This window comes from Anolis carolinensis, chromosome 3, assembly GCF_035594765.1.
Source record: "Anolis carolinensis isolate JA03-04 chromosome 3, rAnoCar3.1.pri, whole genome shotgun sequence".
Taxonomy (NCBI): Eukaryota; Metazoa; Chordata; class Lepidosauria; order Squamata; family Dactyloidae; genus Anolis; species Anolis carolinensis.
In genome coordinates this window covers 121,686,062-121,706,285 of record NC_085843.1, presented here as the reverse complement: position 1 = coordinate 121,706,285, position 20,224 = coordinate 121,686,062, and the positions used below count along the sequence as shown (strand labels likewise).

The 20,224-nt window shown below is 40.6% G+C and overlaps 1 long non-coding RNA gene across 2 annotated transcripts in view; it reads right to left on the bottom strand.

Moving 5' to 3' along the window:
- The window catches only part of LOC134297566 (uncharacterized), a 115,477-nt gene extending 96,178 nt beyond the window's left edge, over positions 1-19,299 (bottom strand). The window contains exons 1-2 of one of the 2 annotated variants that reach the window (XR_010004359.1): positions 18,999-19,299; positions 17,870-18,031 (exon numbers count right to left, since the gene is read on the bottom strand). This is a non-coding gene — a long non-coding RNA (uncharacterized LOC134297566). The other variant, XR_010004360.1, reaches the window with a different exon arrangement.
- Positions 19,300-20,224: the final 925 nt, after the last annotated feature.

Sequence of the window (20,224 nt, the reverse complement as noted above, 5' to 3'; positions counted from 1 at the left end):
AGAAGACAGGATCAGAATCCAAAAGGAGCTTAACAGATAAGAAAGGTGGGCCAAAACTAAAGAAAATGAAATTCAACACAGAAAAAAATGAAATGCACAGATATAGCTTGAAATCAGTACACATGAAAAGGATTTTGGAGTCTTAGTCGACCACAAGCTGAACATGTATCAACAGTATGATGGGGCAGATGAAAAGGTCAATGCAATTCAAGACTGCATCGATAAGAGTATATCGGGGGAAATAGAGGTGCCACTCAATTCTGCTTTAATCTGACCTTATCTGGAATACTGTATCCACTTCTGGACACCACAATTCAAGAAGGATATTGCCAAGCTGGAACATGTCCAGTGGAAAAGCCAATGGTAACAAGTCTGGAAGCAAAACCCTATGAGGAGCTGAGTATGTTTAGCTTGGAAAAGAGAAGATTAAGAGTGGACATGATGACCTTATTTAAATATCTGAAAGGATGTCACATTGAGAGGAGGGCAAACTTGTTTTCTGCCATCCGTTTCTAGGACCCAAAGTAATGGATTCAAATTACAGGAAAGGAGATTCCACCTAAATATTGGAAAGAACTTCCTCCTGGTCAGAGCTGTTCAGTAGTGCCTAAGAGTGTCATGGAGTCTCCTTCTCTGGAGGTTTTTAAGCAGAGGCTGGATGGCCCTCAGTTGGGAGTGATTTTATTGTGTGTTCCTGAATGGTAGAGGATTTGAATGGATGGGCCATGTGATCTGATTCTATAAAAAGTGGAAACCAGGAAAAGTGGCCAAAATGTTCCTGAATCTAGAGAACACTGAGAGGATTTGGAAGCAAAAATTTAGGTGTAGGGGACACTTCAGGAAAAGATATATCTCTCCAGGATCTACGAGGTAGATATTGCACCCCCCCCCCACCATTTTATCCACCACTAATATAAATAGTAAATCTTATAAATAAATTTCTGGCGGGTGAAATTTGACCCTTTAGTCTTTTAGTGCTATCTATGATTAAAGCGTTTCTTCTCTGTTTGAAATCACTCTTGAGCGTTTCCTTAGAATACTTCTAGACAACCCCTGCTTAATTGTGATGCACCATAAAAATTGGTCAGACAAAGTACTGTTTTTATAACATTACATATATCCCTCTGAAATTGCTTATATTTGGAGCTTTCTTGTGCTGTTTCTAATTAACCCCACATCTTAAAGGCTGTGGAGATGCGGACATGTTTTGCATATTAATACACTCCTCCGCACTAATGTTGCAATTAAAGTCACTTCATTTCTCTACAGCATTGGTCTTCAGCTGGCAGGTCATGACCCACAATTCAGTCTTGGCCTGACCTAAGGTGAATCTCACAAGGAGAACCACCAACATTTTCTCTTCAATTTCTTTTTATAAGACAAGAAGAGAGGGGGACACACACAATACAATATGCACAAAGAAAAAGACAAATATGAAATATATAGAGAGAGCAATAAGATGATTATCAATAGCAATAAATTAAAAGTGAGTACAGACAAGTTTGAGCTTGTGTCTAAAATTGTTGAAAAATACTGATTTTATCAGGACCAACTATACCTACTCAAGCAAAATAGGGCAGGTGTCTCAGGTGGTAGATAAGGCAGGGTGGTGATAGTAGCAGTAGAAAGAATCCCACCCAGCCATTCCTACTGAGACTCTGAGGATACAGCCACACTGTGGAATTAAGGCAATTTGATATAACTTCAACTGCCATGGTTCTGTGCTATGGAATCTTGGGATTTTGAGTTTGGTAAGTACCAGCACTATATGCCAGAGAAGGCTAGAAACTTTATAACCCCCACGTTTCCATAGCATTGAACCATGGCAGTTAGTGGTGACAAACTGCATTAATTCTACAGTGTGGATGCACCCTGAGCCACTACCCTTCTTTGGAAAACGGAGCTCACCCTGTGCCCCTGAAGTAATATTCTGTCCTTTGGGGTAGTGGGATTTATGTCCTATTGCCAGTATAGGAGATTTCACTGCCATTTCAATTGACTTCTGTGCATGGAATGGAAAAGGGGGAATCCCAGAAGCATACAGCCCATACATTCAAACATGTTGGAAAGTACATAGAGGTAGTCAGTTATGAAGTAATGTCTGTGGCTATCAGTAAACTAGTAATCTGGGAGGACAGAACATAATCTAATGTGTCTTGGCAACTTGCCCACATTAAGGAAGCAAGTTTTATAGCAGAGAATGGGACAGGGATGACCTTCAGGTATGGTGTGATTACCTGAATAGATTCTAGGAGTCGACAAACGGATTGGCCCAAGGCAGGTTATTTATTTCTCATGTCAGAAGCAAACCAAGGGTACCAGTTGTAATGTATTTGAAAACACAAACACAGTTTTAAAAACTTGGCATTATACTAAATGTCCTTTGACCAGTAGCTGGCCACTTGGAGTGCCTTTGGTGTTGCTATAAGGAGGTCCTCCATTGTGCATGTGGCAGGGCTCAGAGTGCATTGTAATAGGTGGTCTGTGGTTTGCTTTTCTCCACACTCGCATGTCGCGGACTCCACTTTGTGGCCCTATTTCTTAAGGTTGGCTCTGCATCTCATGGTGCCGGAGCACAGTCTGTTCAGCACCTTCAAAATCGCCCAGTCTTCTGTGTGCCCAGGAGGGAGTCTCTCATCCAGCATCAGTCATTGATTGAGGTTCCGGGTTATAGCCTGCCACTTTTGGACTCTCGCTTGCTGGGTTGTTCCTGCAAGTATCTCTGTAGATCATTGCCTTGGTCCTTTCATTGCTGGCTTCTACTTCCCAGTGGATGTCAGGTAATGCAATACTGGCTAAATAGTATAATTTCTCCAGTGGCATAGACATCCTGTGATAATGCAGCATGTCTCATTAAGAGCCACATACATTGTTTTAACGTGGTGAGATTTATTCCACACTGGGCATGCATATTCAGCAGCAGAGTAGCAAAGGGCAGATGTCTTTACTGTGTCTGGTTGTGATCCCCAGGTTGTGCCAGTCAGTTTTCATATGATGTTATTTTTAGTGCCCATTTTTTGCTTGATAGTCAAGCAGTGCTTCTTGTAAGTCAGAGCATAGTCCAGAGTAACTTCCAAGTATTTTGGTGTGCTGCAATGTTCCAGTGGGATTCCTTCCCAGGTAATCCTCAGAGCTCAAAATGCTTGTCTGTTCTTAAGGTGAAAAGGACACATCAGCGTTTTAGATGGATTAGGGATCAGTTGGTTTCCCCTGTAATAGGTAGTAAGAGCACCTAAAGCTTCAGAGAGCTTCTGTTCAACCATTTCAAAGCTCCCTGCTTGGGCGGTGATGGCACAATCATCAGCATAGATGAAACTCTCTGTCCCTTCTGGCAGTGGCTGGTCATTTGTGTAAATGTTAAACATTATTGGAGCACGCATGCCCCTAAAGCTTTGGTTAATGAATTATGAACCCCATTGTATCTTGACCTGTTGATGGCCTATTTTGTTATTAGTTCTTAAGTCTGTGGTTGATTGATTTGTATGTTTTGTGTTCTTATGTTCATTTTTGTATTATGTTTAGTTATTATATGGTGACACAGTGTGTTAAAGCACTGAGCTGCTGAACTTGCGGACCAAAAGGTCGCAGGTTCAAATCCCGGGAGCGGAATGAGCGCCCATTGTTAGTCCCAGCTCCTGCCAACCTAGCAGTTTGAAAACATGAGTAGATCAATAGGTACCGCTCCGGCGGGAAGGTAACTGCACTCCATGAAGTCATACCGGCCACATGACCTTGGAGATGTCTATGGACAACGCTGGCTCTTCGGCTTAGAAATGGAGATGAGCACCAATCCCCAGAGTCGGTCACGACTGGACTTAACGTCAGGGGAAACCTTTACCTTTACCTTTACCTTATGGTTTCCTTGCTATGTTGGAAAAGCAACTGAATTTTTTTTCAGTAATGGCAGTGAGTATCACAATCTACTATGCCTAAAGATAACAAGGTGGACAGTTTTATTGTGATAAAAGGCAGGCTGAACAACACACATGACTTTGTCCTTTAACACTCCGTTTTTATTTTCCCTGGACCCGCCACCTACGGTGGCTGCCTCGTTTACCTCCAGTTTTCTCATTTAAAACAAATAGTACAAAGAGCAGGAGCCCAGCCCCTGCTCTTCAGGTGACATTCCCATTGTCTTTCATTTAAAATATCTGAGTTTTTTCATCTTCATTAACTGTGCCTGTAAAAAAATACATGTTCTTTTTGCCCTTTTCTAACCTGGAATGAAAGTATCAGTATTGAAAACTCTGGCAGCATGTAATGCAGGTTTCAATGTAGACAGGATGAAAGGTAGAATTATCATGCAGTTAGCTTTACTGGTCTGCAGGTTTCCATTAAATGGATGTCTTTGCCTTGCTATCCTTCACTGTAATTGCCATGTCTGGGAAACTGACTCTCCCTTGAGATTAATCTATTTTAAGTTTAATGGATCAAGGGAAGCTACTGAAAGACTTATTTTTTTAAAAAAGAAAAGAAAACACCCTAACTACACTTGGTTTCTTAAGACCAAAGGAAAACAGCATTGTCTTCATCTGTATTAATTTTAGACATCTTCTTGGCACCATCCCAGGCAAATATTTCCATTCTATGATAACACATCTGTATTTATAAGTACTGAATAGAATGTAAGATTAACATGGAAGTGAACGGTCAAAAATGTTTTGAAGGAAAGTTTAAAAATGGAAGCAGGCATGAATGCTCACTTTTCACATCAGATTTTATATGGAAAATCTATAGAAGGGATTTGATCAGCACCATCTGTGTTGTTGAAAAATAATTACTTTGTGTGGGAGAGAGGATCTCTACAAAATTCTACATGTCAATGGAAAGGTGTTTCCAGTTCATGAAAAAACACGGCAACAACATAGAGTTCTAAATATTATTTACCTATTGGGAGAAGGAAGGGATTAATGATCAATTCAGTTTGAAAAAGATGCCAGACACTGGTAAAGCCATGTGAAGATGGTGATGATAACAATTTAATTCAAAGAAATATGTTTTATGTGAGATCAATATTTAATACAATCAGGGCAGACCTGAAAAAGCTTTTATTAAAGATTGTGCCAACAGTCCATATCCAATCCCACCATTCACGGCATGCCAAAGCACTCCAAAATTCACAGAGAGCAAAAAAGACATTAACTTGTATTTCGGCAACTATTTATCTTGACCTTACATATTGCTCTTTATAACCCAGTCCTGGTCATCAAAATGGTATCTCTTACGGTACTTAATCTGAATGCCAGTTTATTAAACATCTGTTTCCATTTCCATCAATGGTCTGTTGCTATCATTTTCCCAAAAACGACTTTACTTATCCTTCCCCATGAGATTGTGGTGCTGTGAATAAAATACACAACAGGTTGCACCATATCTTCCTTCATGAATGAAGGCCTGTGTGATGAGTTTTGCTGACTCAAGAGACTGGAGTGATTGACTGGAACAGGAGTCCAGTAGGAGAACAACTTGCTGGGGGTGTGCTGGAAGAGACAGCTGCTAATTCCTTTTGAATATGCAGTGTTCCTTATAAATATATACTATGCTGAAAAACAAATAAGCCATTGTAGAAGGAAACTAAAACTCTCTTAGGAAAAATGACTGGGATTCTTTTGCACCTCTGCTACCCTACTCAATGTGCCTCAAGCAGATGACCAGTATCAGTAGAATTTTATGGACTAAAGATTTTCACCAATACTTGGGAGTTTTCTAAGGATCTTAAAAAGAAGCCAGTTGTTGTACTTGGCCCAACTTAGAATTTATTGAATTCTCCTATAATCCGCAGTGTATTCTGCATACTTGATGTTTACAAGATTGTGATAGTGGAAAATACAAGAATATCTTATTAGTGTAATGATTTATATGGATGGTTTAACAATTGCATTTTCCCAACTCCAGAGAGAGAGGGGGGGGAGGAAGAGAGAGGTGCACTATGGACTTCTTCATAAGGGACTAAACACCCCCGTTTTGCCCCTTTTCTTTGCAGCCTGGACAGAGACTGCTGAGCATCATCTGACAACACCTGGCAGGCCCTGCCTACATTCCCCCTGAAATGGAGGGGAAACATGGGAAGGTGCTTTCTCCTCCACTAGGGCTACTCACACTTTTCTCCCTTTTTCTCCATATGATGGGGGGAAAGGGCAGTGGGGCAATGAAAATTGCCACCCTTTCTCCCATCTGATGGGGACAGGGACAGGGTCCCAACGTCCCATCCCCACCATGTGATGGGGGAAGGAGATTGGGCACACGTGGCACCACATGGCACCTTACACGCCTTCCTTTTTGCTGGCGACTGCCAGCAAAATGGCATGATCCCCATGGGTGGTGTGAAGTGGTCCTATAACTTCCAGCATGATAACTCTGAGAACATAAAGACTTAGATATGTAAAGGTTTCCCCTGACGTTAAGTCCAGTCATGTCTGACTCTGGGGGTTGGTGCTCATCTCCATTTCTAAGCCAAAGAGCCGGTGTTGTCCGTAGACACCTCCATGGTCATGTGGCCAGCATGACTGCATGGAGCACCGTTACCTTCCTGCCAGGGCAGTACCTATTGATATACTCACATTTGCATGTTTTCGAACTGCTAGGTTGGCAGAAGCTGGAGCTAACAGCGGGCGCTCACTCTGCTCCCCAGATTCGAACCTGCGACCTTTCAGTCTGCAAGTTCAGCAGCTCAGCGCTTAAACACACTGCACCATTGGAGGTTCAAATACTTAAATACTTACATGTAAATATACATAAATGTAAATCACAGATTCAGATCAGTGGACCTTGCTTCCAAGTGACTCATCCAAAGTGAACAACTGGGCCGCAACTTAACGGTTTTCATTTGTTTTATTTTTATCAATGCCTTTTATTTTTGAGATTGAAATATATCTTCATCGTACTTCCCAGTCATTCCCATCTGTTAATGACAGTCTCTTATTCCAAGACGATTTTGTCACATTTAGTACATTTTGAATTCAAAACCCTCATATGCACCTATTATTTTTGCTTATTTAATTCTGGCCAGTGCCTTCTATGTACAATGTTGTTGACTATGGGCATTAACTTTTCATGCACCTGGCTTTTGCTCTCCATTATAAAGTGGAGGAGGAACTTGGAAATCTTTCTGTGGTGTGAAGAGAGTTGGCAAATGCTGCTGCCTAAAGCCATTCTCCTATCAAGAAACTGAGCCATTGTTACAGATGGGAAGACAAGGGGGAAGCCATCAGAACATGAGAATCAATGTGTGCTATGTTTGCCTTTGTTGATTTTGACCTGTTTTTCCAGCCAGTTTCCAGGGAAATGTCTGTCTCCTTCCATTGAGAGAGATGTTTTTCAATTATGTTGTTTTAAAAATCTATCTAGACTGCTAGTGCTAATTGTGTACATGACTATGAAAGCTGGACAATGAAGAAAGATGACAGGAAGAAACCTCATTCATTTGAAATGTGGTGCTGGAGAAAACTTCTATAGAAACAGTGAACAGCTAAAGAAACAAATAAGTCGTAGAGCCAATAAAGTGAAGATGATTAAATTGAGGCTGATGTTCTATAGACATATGATGAGATGGCATGACTCACTGAAAAAAGACAATGATGATTTGTAAAGTGGAAGGCAATTGGAAAAGAAGACTATAGACACACACACCCTGCCGCCACCTAGAAGATAGAGCAGGGTACAAATAAAGTGTTATTGTTGTTGTTATTATTATTATTATTATTATTATTATTATTATTATTGACACAAAAACATAGTATGAGACAACAAATGAGATATATATGCTGGATATTACACAATCAGAAGTTGAACACTTCCCAAGTGTTTAGGACTGTGTGATGTATTATTGGATGATGCGTGCCGATCCCAGTTGACAGATTGTAATTTTTTCAATGTTTATTGTTTCTAAATGCTGGCTGAGATCTTTTGGCATGGCACCCAGTGTGCCATGCCAGTTACCACTGAGACCACTTATACTGGTTTATGCCAAAGCCTTTGCAGTTCGATCTTGAGATCCTGATAACAGCTGAGTTTTTCCTGTTGTTTTTCATCAATTCAACTGTCACCTGGTATCGCAACATCAATAATCCATAGAATCATAGAATAGTAGAGTTGGAAGAGACCTCATGGGCCATCCAGTCCAACCCCCTGCCAAGAAGCAGGAAATCACATTCAAAGCACCCCTGAAAGCCTCTGCTTAAAAACCTCCAAAGAAGGAGCCTCCACCACAGTCCGCGGCAGAGAGTTCCACTGCCAAACAGCTCCCACAGTATCTTTGTGTGCTCATTTTCTATTATTATTATTATTATTATTATTATTATTATTATTATTCTCCAGGTAGGTGGATTCAATCAAAGCAGCCATGGCTCTGAGATTGAAATTGCTGAGCAGAGCACTTGATGACCTGGGTTCCTGTGATTGTCACTTAGCTGCTTCAATAATACTATCCCTATCTGAACGCCTGCTTGCATAGCCAGGTTTTGAGTTGTTTTCTGAACACCAGAAGGGAGGGGGCTGATCTAATCTCGTTCGGCAGCCAGGCTTCTAACTGGAGCAAATTACAGGGAGTGGTCTACCTCCCTGTTTAAGGAGCTCCACTGGCTGCCGTTTATTTTCCGGACCCAATTCAAGGTGCAGGTGATGACCTACAAAGCCCTGAACAGTTTGGGACCCACCTACCTTTGTGACCGCATTTCCTCCTATGAACCCACACAATCTCTTCATTCGTTGGGGGAGGCCCTCCTCTCGTTTCCGCCGCCGTCACAAGCGCGGTTGGTGGGGACAAGGGAGAGGGTCTTCTCCGTGGTGGCCCCCCGGCTCTGGAACGCACTCCCAAGGGAAATTCTGCTAGCTGCCACTTTGGAAGGGTTTAGGAAAAGCCTGAAAACCTGGCTGTTCACACAGGCTTTTGAATAAGTACCACCCTCTTGAATGCTAAATTCTTGTACAAATGGTTATCCTTGATCGGTTGCATCCGCATGGGTAATTTCTCTATATAGCCTCAGGGTTCAACTCACTCTTGGGTTCTCCCCCATGTTCTTATAGTACTTTTAACTTCCTCTATGTCTCACTTAGTGCACTTTGATCAGCCCATCCTTATGTTTTTATTGATGTGTTTTAACTTTGTCTTATCAATGGTTTGATTTTAATTGTATGTTTTAATTTCTCATTTGTGCATTTTCAGTATTTGATGTTTTTGTATGTATACTCTTTTGCATTTGCAAGCCGCCCTGAGTCCCTGCGGGGAGATAGAGGTGGGGTACAAGAATAAAATTATTATTATTATTATATTATTATTATAGGGAGGGAATTCCACAGCCGAGGGGCCACCACCGAGAAGGCCCTGTCTCTCATTCCCATCAATTGCACCTGCAAAGGCAGTGGGATCGAGAGCAGGACCTCCCTGGCTGTTCTTAGCACTCGAACTGGTTCATAAAGGGAGATACATTAGGACATGTAAGCTTGACCAGAACCATTTAGGGATTTATAGGCTAAAGTCAGCACTTTGAATTTTGCTCGGTAGCAAACTGGCAGCCAGTGGAGCTGACACAGCAGGGAGGTTGTATGCTCCCTGTGAGTCACTTCAATAAGAAACCTAGCTGCAACCCGTTGGACTACTTGAAGTTTCCCTCAAAATGTCTCCTTCAGAATCTTATTGCTTTTTTCTTTAGAAGTAAAGTGCTAAGGTACAATCTTATCCCACTCTTAATTTCCTCCCTTTTCTGATAATCTTCTTATGCTGGTGGCTGTACATTGAAATTAGTCTCACCGGCGTGCAAAGACAGAGATATTCCCCGACTCTTGATTGAAGACAGTGGCAGGAAGCGGAGGACAGTTGAAAGAGGATGGGGAAATGTTGTAGGATGGCTGGCCATCCCCGAAGACAGATCTTGCCAGTGTAGGCTGCATCCCCACTCTTAAGGATGCTTTCCCCTGCTTCCCCCCTTCCCTTCTGCCCATGGGATAATATTCATAGTCAACTATGTTGTTGTTGTTGTGTTTATTTCCCTTGAGCAAGATCACCCACTTCCCATGCACACCAAAGAGAATGTGTTTGCGAAAGGTTGATCCTGCTGTAGCACTATTATTTCTGTATTATCTCTCTCGACGAGATACTTTTAGAACAAATTTTAACCCAACTGGAAACATCTGTGGAGGGTGTGAGGAGTTGGGACATTAATATAGCATAGTACATCACAGTACAGTAGAATACAGTATAGTATAGTATAGTATATTATAGTATAGTATAGTATAGTACAGTATAGTATAGTAGTATAGACCCTCATAATGGTTCTTGACCTATGGGAATGCCATGAAACTGATAAGGTTTCCTTTAGCAATGATGATTCAGATATGGAAAGGAAAAAAAAGGAAAGTCTGCAACACTTAATATTCTTTAATATCTAAAGTTGCAGTCCATGTCATAATCCAGGGTGTCCTTTTAAGAAAAGCCAGAAGAGCATTTCAACAAGAAAATGACAAGAAGTATAATGTAGTGACATGCAATGATGCTGTATAAATTGGCACAAATCACTGAGCCTTGAATGTGATTTAAGAAAGTTCAGTAACCTATATTTTAGTTGCCAATTAAATTTCCATATTCTGCTGTCATATTTTGAACCACGTTGTCTATAAATAGTTTGAGAAAAACACAACATTTAAAGAGACCACCTAGGGACTCCCAACAGCTCAGCAAAGTTGCTGCTATAAATTAAAATTGCCTTCAATATATGATAATGCTGTATTTTGGCGCATGCTCCTTTTTAACATAAAGTTTTTATGTGTGCAGTGGGGGGACTTTTCCTGTAATTAAACTGGCAATGAATAAATGCTTACCACTGTTTTGTCCATTGCTATTTACAAATAACAGCTTACAAACCATTCAGTAAAAGGCTTTCCTGAAACCCAAATGGAATGTCCTCCCTTCAAATGTGAGCAACAGGAAGGTTTTGTCTCCTGTCAGTCACAGCCCTGACAAGCTCTTCTTCTTTTAAAGCACTTCAATTTTTCAAGCTGTTGGAGGGATTGCCACAGATCCTGGGGGCATACGCCTGAAAGCAAGATCATAATTCAGCAGTAGGAGGTCTGCTTATCTCACTCAGCAGTGAGCTGGCAAAGGACAAGAGCTCCGGCTTTGTTTATGAAAGCAGTAAATAGTCCGCCTGTTTTGTGGCCGAACTGGTTTTAAGGGCTATTGCTGGAGAGATGTTTGGTGAGGGATATGTGAGTGTGTCCAAGCACAAGTAGAGAGCCTGTGCCCTTTAAAAAAACTTTCTTAGAGTTACAGCCTCTTGATCTCTTTGTTCAATGGTTCTTTTTAAGGGCCCATTGTCATTCAGGAAATCCCGCCACCATCACTAGGAGAAAAGGGGAGAGGAAGAGAGAGAAGATGAGGGACAGGAGGTGGCATTGAGTAATTCTGGGTAGTGACTGAAAAGCCACTGCTTGTTTCATAGACAGACACAATGCAAGTGATGGAAATGCTTTGAAGTACTCTTTTATAACAATTGGCATGCAGTCATCATTAATAGCACTATTAATAGTTAATCATTCTGCCCATTCTTTTAGAAGTGAAGAAAACACTAAAAAAAATAAGACTTGCAAATATAAAAATAGCAAACTACTTTTGGAGCATTGAAATGATAATTTTAAGTATTTTTTCTAAAAAAAAACTTTTCAAGTTTTTGTCTCTGCTATAAAGTTATGAAGAGTCTCATACATTGTGCTTTCCAATTCAATATAAAAAAGACGACAGTATGACTCCTGTAGCTGTGTTTGAAAAAAAATACATCTAGGCATTTTCTAGCTTTTCCAGGAGAAGCTATGGTATGCTTCCATCAGAAATTTATTTATTTATTACATCACTTCTACCTGCCCTTCTCACCCATCAGGGGACTAAGGGTGGCTTACAATATAAACATACACATCAAAAAACAGTTTTCATCAAATTTAAAAATCATTGAAATTAAAAACTACAATAAAATTAAGAATATACATTAAAATACACATAATTATACATTTAAATATACATTTAAGGTGCTTTCCATGTCCAGGTGGGGTCTGTCATATATTCATATATTCATATCTCATTTTTGCTGCTACTCATGCTCAAATGCCTGGTCCCATAAGCACATTTTTGTTCTCTTTTGTTCTCTTTCGGAAAGACAGGAGGGAGGGAGCCTGCCTGACTTCAATGGGGAGGGCGTTCCATAGGCGGGGAGCCACTACTGAAAAGGCCCTGTCACTCATCCCCGTCAGCCGCACCTGTGAGGCTGATGGGACTATGAGCAGGGCCTCACTTAACAATCTTAAGCTTCGAGGTGGGTCGTAGTAGGGGACACATTCGGACAGATAAGCTGGGCTTATTGTCTATAGACTATAGAGTAGTATAGAGTAGTGCTGGAGTAGTGACTATAGAGTAGTGCTGGAGGACCTAGCAATGTCTAGATAAGTATTCTCAAAGCATTCCATAGATCCTCCATTGCAACTCTATGCTATGCTTCTGCCAAAAGTTGTTTGTTCAGTGAGGTTCCCTATTACCTGCATTTTGGCAGATCCATACAAAGTCCTGGACCATGTGGAATGAGGGTGAAGCTGTATTAGTGCAGGACTTATAAAAAGTCTATGGTGCTTATCCCATTGATAATATGAGAGAGTAGGTAGTTATATAAAGCCAGGCAAACTGCCATGGTGCCAGGAACACTGTCATATAGCTGTTCATAGTTTTCATATTTGGTATCAGAATAAAACATACTTCCTTATTTCATAGGGTCCAAGAGTGCATATATGCATCTAGTAGCCTGTTTATATCATCAGGTTCCTAGCACACAGGCAACATCAGCATAGTATAAACTTTTCTAAAGCTTTATTCACCCATTGCTATTATCGTGTGTCATCCCACTTTTTATGTGTTTTCAATCATCCAAGTTCCTCTCCTCCTCTCACTTTCCCACTTTTTCCTCAGCATTGCAAACTGAGTTGGTAGTGCAAAAGTAGTTTGCACTAATTTAACTTGAAGGGGGAGGAGAGGCCCTTCCCAGTAAACTAAGGGCCCTTCCAGACATGGCTAAATCCTGGAAAGAATTGGGATATTATATCCCAGTTCCTCCCTGGATTTAGTCCTCACATTCTCCCCAAACCTCAGCATGTTTGGGGGGGGGGGGGGGGGGAGGTGGCTCCATGTCCTCCCGGGTCAACCAGAGATTGACCCAGGAGGGCATGAAGCCAGCCCCCAGCCTGCCATTTACTTCCTGAGAGTCCTGGGAGAGGAGCCAGGAGCTTTCAACAGAGTGGTCTGCGCATGCAGCCAGGCCCCTCAAGTAAGTTTAGGGAGTAAATGGGAGGCTAGGATGGAAGGGTGGGGGGAGCCATCCCACTCCTTTGGCTCCAGGAGCTGAAGAACTAGGATCACTGTGGAGATTGATCTCCAGGATCGCGAACGCAGTCCCAGAAGTCATTCCCCACAGGGCCTATATCTGAAACGATCCGGACCTTACATTAAGGTCCAGATCTTTCCAGGTGTCTATTTAATCCAAACTATACTGGGAAATCCCAGTTTACTCCATATTAATTTGGGTTTATCTGATGTGGTATTTGGATGTCTCAGGTAACCCCAAGACAGGTCCCTTGTTTTGGGCCTGTCTGGAAGGGCCCTAAGGCAAAATCAAACTTCTGTAGTGTCCCGTGTTCTTCATTAATAACCTTTGTCATCTTTACCACACTATGGAGGTTTTTGGCCACATGCACCTTAGCTTTCATCTCTCAAATGCTGAAGGGTATGAGATCAGACACTTTCACTGCAGCATTCCCCTCACTACTGCTAGTAATAATCATGCTATGTCTACTAATAATAATTCAATTTATGTCCCACCTTTTTTCTAGATGATGGAGTGGAATATAGAAGATGGTGGTGGGACAGAGAGAAAGCCCTCTCCAGACAGTCTTGGAGCTTTGAAGGGTTCATACAGGGAGATACCTTCATTCAAATAACTTGAACCCACATTGCATAGTGCTTTATTAGTCAAAACCAGCTATATAAACTGTGCCCAGAAATAGACTGACAGCCAATGGCACTGTTCCAATAAAGGAGTAGCACTTGTGAAACCTTCTTTTTCAGAAATATAATATGATGGGGGGGGGGGGGGGGTAGGATGCATTATTTTACCAGTCATCTTAAGCAAATGGTTCAACATACATATTTCTTATTATATTTGGTTATTGGAGATATAATCAGCTTTGACTGTTCCTTTTCATGTCTCTTACAGAATTTATAAATATTATCATATTCTTATTGGACCACACATTAATTTTATCCTCTAAAGTAAAATTATTTGAAAGTAATCTTAGCTCTTTTGAGATATGCTATGGACTTGTTTACTCTTGCATGAAATATACTAAACAGGAACTAATCAGAAGATTAATTGCAAAAGAGTAGCCTTCCCACAGGCCACTGATTGAATCTGACTAGTAGATAGACTCTTGGTATGATCTAGCATGGGTCTTCCTATGGTCTTAAAGTTTATTTCTTTTATGTGCTGCCCTTTAATTAAAATCCACAACAGAGGTACAGAGAACTGATAGGAAAGCTAAGGTTGGCTTTACATTATAGAATCAATGCAGTTTGACACCATTTTAACTGCCAGGGCTCAATTGCTATGGAATCCTGGGATTTGTAATTTGGGGAGGAATCAGCACTCTTTGGCAAAGGAGGCTAAAGGCCTTGTGAACTGTCATCTCCCAAGATGAAGGGAACAGCAGCTCCAACCCAATGTGTCATATATTCCTGAGAAAGAAATGTAGATAGGTGTAGGGTTATGTGTGAGAAAATGTCTAAAATGCACAAAACTTCTGCTAGTAGAGATAAAACAGATTATTTTTACCTTGTTTCAGTAACAGTTGAAGGTGGCCTATGACATCCTCAAAATTAGCAAACTAGCCCACTGATAACCACCTAAAATAGCTGCCATCAAAATCAAATCACACTATAACCCAGAAAAGCAACAGAACTGTATTTTGCCACTTTCACCACCCAACATCTGCTTGAACAAATGGCTTACAAGAAATTCAAGACGAATCATGTGTTCTTTTCTGATTAAGCATATTCTCGATGCTGGGGAAGAGGCTGCTCTCTTCCCAGGGATGATTCAATCGGAACGATAACGGTACATAGTACAGCCCAACTTGAGGATTTCAACTGATGGAAAGTGGGGTTGTGCATAAATAGAGATGCTTCTCTAGATAACCATGAATAGATAACCAACTTACTGTTCTCTTCAGAAACTGCTGTGTGTTTGTTTGAAACTACTAGACTCAACCAGATGTGAATCAAAAAGAAATGTGGCAGTGGTGATTATGATTAGACGGTGTTGATAAGTTGGCACAGAGACTAAATTTGAGGCAGAGATGCTGGGAATGAGAAACCCATGGGATTTAATTTGCTTCACTGTAATATGCTTAGTATGATGGGCAAAAAAGTGTAAAACTGCATGGCCTCTCTGTTTAAATGTTTACAAGCAGAGGCTTAACCTTTTCCTCAGTTTTGTATAAGAGGCAAAATATATAGTAAAAAAAGGCATTATTAAAATGCAGTCTTTGTTCCAGATGCTAATATCCCATTAAAATACAATGGTCATGTCTTATTTTAGAACCATGTAGCTCTATGGTGCATAAAATACTTGCATCAGAAGCACTTAACTTTGTGAATAGACATACAATCTTTATAGATCTCTAGAAGTATTTTTACTTTCTTAATTTTGGCAATCTTGTTGTGTGCTGTTATGACTTAAGAAAAAGACAGTGTATTGTGTTGGATTTCGGGTTTGTTTGTTTTTTAGATTCTTGGGAAAGAACCAAGGTAAATGTTACATTAGTAGTAGGAGTCTCTTTTTTAAAGAAAATAATGTTTAGCTGTTCCCGTTGACATGAACTGAACCTTTTGGTGACCTTTTGGTTTAAAGATGAAGTACTTCAGTACCAAAATCAAAATTTTGTTTAGTTCAGCTAGATTTGATGTCATTACACTTAAGGAAGTCCTCATAATTTAATATCACAATAGCACAATATTTTTATCCAGACCAAATGTTGGGGGAAAGGAAGGCTAAAAATAAACAGACCCATCATCATTGTCATTATGATTGCTGTTGTTATCATGATCCACAGTCTGCACAACAAAACAGGAAGAAAGACAAACCATATAAAAGGTTACATGAAACTTTGGGTGAAATCAGATGGCTGTCTTTGAAACATTTCAATAGCACGTTTCTGAGCTTTTTTGCCGGCATATATGTTTATGTTACTTTAATCCGTTCCATCATTCATTCCACATCCAGACTACTGATGATCCATGATCTCAGGATATTCCCTGTTATTCTTCACAGAACTGCTGCAAGTTGTTTGGATTGTTGATCCAGTGAATGATTTTCACCAAGTTTTAAGGGAGTGATCTTATCCTATCTCCTCCCATCCTGTCTCCTTGAAACAATTCCTAAACTAATTGTTCTCGACTATTATTACCTTTTGTCTCCCACCCCTTCCATCCCAGTAGCCGAGCAATTAGTATGGAAGTGGCCATTGCAACTTTATAAAACAAACTAATACTAGCATATTTCAAAGTGAGTAATCTGATTTTAACAACACATAGGACTATAAGTATTGAACCATAAGGAAGGCTGAGCGAAGGAAGATAGACACATTTGAACTGTGGCATTGAAGGACAATTCGGAGAGTGTCTTGGACTGCAAGATCAAATTAGTCCATATTCCAGGAAATAATACCCGACTGCTCACTGGAGGGAGGATATTAGAGGGAAAGATGAAGTACTTTGTCCACATAATGAGAAGACAGGAAAGCTTGGAGAAGATAATGATGCTGGGGAAAACGGAAAGAAAGAGGAAGAGGGGCTGACCAAGAGCAAGATGGATGGATGGTATCCTTGAAGTGACTAGCTTGACCTTGAAGGAACTGGGGGTGGCATCGGGCCAACAGGGAGCTCTGGCATGGGCTGGTCTATGAGGTCACGAAGGTTGGAAGTGACTGAACGAATAAACAACAACAAACAAGGCTACAAGTTCAGAATCATCCCAAGCCCTTAGGTTTGCGGGCCAAAATCAGAGCTGTAGAGACTGTCTGTGGTAATATCATTCAGCGTTATGCATTAAGCACCAACTGAAGTTGCTCAGTTTAGCATTCAAACACAAATGCATATACAGAGAGAGAGAGAAGGGAAAAGAGAGAGGGAGAGGGGGAACATGTGCCCCTGTTTGAAAATTAAGAAATCTTAGCTAAACAGGCTATTCCCTAGAGCAAAATGAAATGGGAGCATTATCCTTCCTTTATGGAGATGGAGCATTTAAGCTAGCCAACTTGCTCTTAGCCAAAAGGTGCAGAGCAGAGGATGAGTCCTGGTGCCACCATGTTTAGGAAAGAACGAGTAAAATTTCCAAGTAAATACATAGACATCTGGTGATTCTTTGCTAGGACAATCAATCAATTCAGCCTTGTGAATAGTAGCAAACTGCTGGTCTACCAGATAAGTTTGATATTCACACCCAACCCATTCTTGTTTCCTGGAAGTCAGCCCACCAACAGGGGCACATTTGCACCCTTGCCTCCTTCCGGTCCTATGAAGACTGTAGATCTAGCAACTCTCATTCACAGTATGCATGAATACATATTCTGCTTTAGTGATACATCCAGATGATACTTATTTCACATTATGCTTCCATCTGCCCTTTTTAACCATACATATTAAACATAATGTGAAACCTTCCTTTGGCATTATTGAATGTACTGTAATGTAAAGTACTGCTTAATGTCCTACACTAATCCATACCATAAAATACATCAAAATAAGAAAGTTCAAACAACATAAAACAGTACTGTAGCATCATACCCTGTTCAATAGGTATGCCTTCCAGATGGTCTGATGCCTTATTATCATGTCATGGTCCTGGAAGGAAATAGGGCTCTCTGATTTCTTTGGGTTGCTGCTGTTTCTTGTAATCTTTAAGTTCTTTTGGAAAGTAGAAAATCCATTTGAGAAAAGCTGGGGAAGCTTCCGAAAAAAGAGAGAAAAGAATCAAGTTAGGACACACCTACACTTTTGCAATCATCAAAACAACACCAGAAATAGCATTCTCATTATGGAAGTGACTCCACGCAGGCTTTAAAAACACACTACAAAAAGGCATCATACCAAATCACTGCAGTTTACATTTACTGGATTATTCTACAATAAAAACAGTGCTGGGAATAAAAGTTGGAAAGATTGGAACAAGAGAGACATTGTGTGAATGACGAATAACAGAACATAAAGATGTTTGATTTAACACTTGAAATGCCACAGTTCTCTCACCCCAATTTCTCCTATGCTTCTGTTCCATTCCTGAATTGCAAGTTTTTGTCATCCGATCAGAAAATAAAATAATTTAAGAGAAATTGTATAGATCAAGCTATCGTGAAAATAGAATCTTAAAAGGGTGTCCAAACAGCGTGATTTTTGAAGGAACCGATTTCATTAGCTTCACTAAAACAAGAAAAGCACTAAACATTCTGGGGCCCATCATCATCTGCTGCTGGCCTGTGCGGGGGAAATGTCATCTCTTCAGCTGTTGGCGCTTGAGCAAAAACAAAGTCTGCACAAATCTATCAACACAGGGCACCATTGTGGGCTGCGGCGGGTCCTTTGAAAAAGCCCCGGTGTGCTGAATATTAACACCATTTCACACATTCCCAAGACGTATGCAATTACCTCCGGGAGAGGAGCTGGGAATGTGAGGTCTCGAGGGCTCAGATAATGACATAAAATAAATTGCAACAATTATCCATGTATTTTTCCAAGAGACATGTTATTTAAAGCCTATCTGGGCCTTCCAGAATGAAAGACAGAGGAATGTCCACTTTATGAAATTGCTATTAATGTGTGACCTAGAGCCGAAGACAAGGTTAATTATGGGTTTTTAACAGAAGTTTCATTTTGGCTTAATATCAGTGCCTGGCTCTTAAATATTGAAGTAAGTTACATTTTTCAGGGACAATTGCCTTTGAATGAAGAATGACAGGGCTCTGATCTTTGTTGACCCTTACAACTCCCACTGTGTAATCCATAGCAACTATGTTTCTAAGGCAACCGGAGAACACGTAGTAGAACAGGATAAAACCATGAAATCTGATGTCATACTTTCTCTGGGATACAAAATGGAAAGTAATCTCTTAAAGCAGACTTATTAAATATTGGCCCTATTGTGTAGAAAGGATGAGATGGTTTCTGTTTAATAGACTTCCCATTCCGTAGTGCTCTGAAGTCAGAAAAATAAGTGCAGACAGCAAGTTAAGCAATTGCAAATATGTTTAGGATTGAGGTGGATGACATGTAACTCCCAAGTACTCCACTTCATAGTAGGTCGGGAATTAACAGTGAGCTACCTTTCCATCCAATTACTCTTGTGGCTTTTTCCTTTATTTCTCATAGAAATGGGGTTCTGAATAGAAATTCCTACAGAAGGGCCAATCTCTAGTTATCTTCCTAAGCAATTGGTCATGAAGAAATAAGATTTGGTTGCCATAATTTCTGCAGTGCAATGTTGCAGTTAGGTCATTTCAGATTTAAGAATTTGGCCCTTTAGATTAGGCCAGGAATGGTTGCTGGAGAGGAAGTTTTAAGGTTGCTTACCATCACCAGTCATGCCAGACACATGACCTTGGAGGTGTCTATGGACAACGCCAGCTCTTCAGCTTAGAAATTGAGATGAGCACCAACTCCCAGAGTCGGACACGACTAGACTTAATGTCAGGGGAAAACCTTTACCTTTACTACAATCACCCTAAGAAGCCAATGGCTGTCCAATGGCATCTGGAGGATCACCATTTGAACACCACTCTTTTAGACAGCAAGGGGTTAGCTGCATTTACATCATAAGACTGTAAACCAATTCTCAGGGCCAGCCCTGCCATTAGGCATAAAGAAACAACCACACCAGTCAGGTGAATGAGAAGAAAATGTTGTAATTTCTTTTTTAAAAACTAACGGGATAAAGAATTTGTGATATTTTCTGTCTTATTAATATGATAATGCATTTGTGGATTTTTCTGCCTCAGATTCCAAAATAATTCAACTGGCTGTAGATGTTACAAAACACCTTCATGTGAGTATCCAATTTTCTTCCCTGTCTCAGTCAGCAACATGTCATTGGTGGGTTTTGCCCATTCTCTTGCACAAAACTGTAGACTTCTGCTCCAGTGCCCTGCC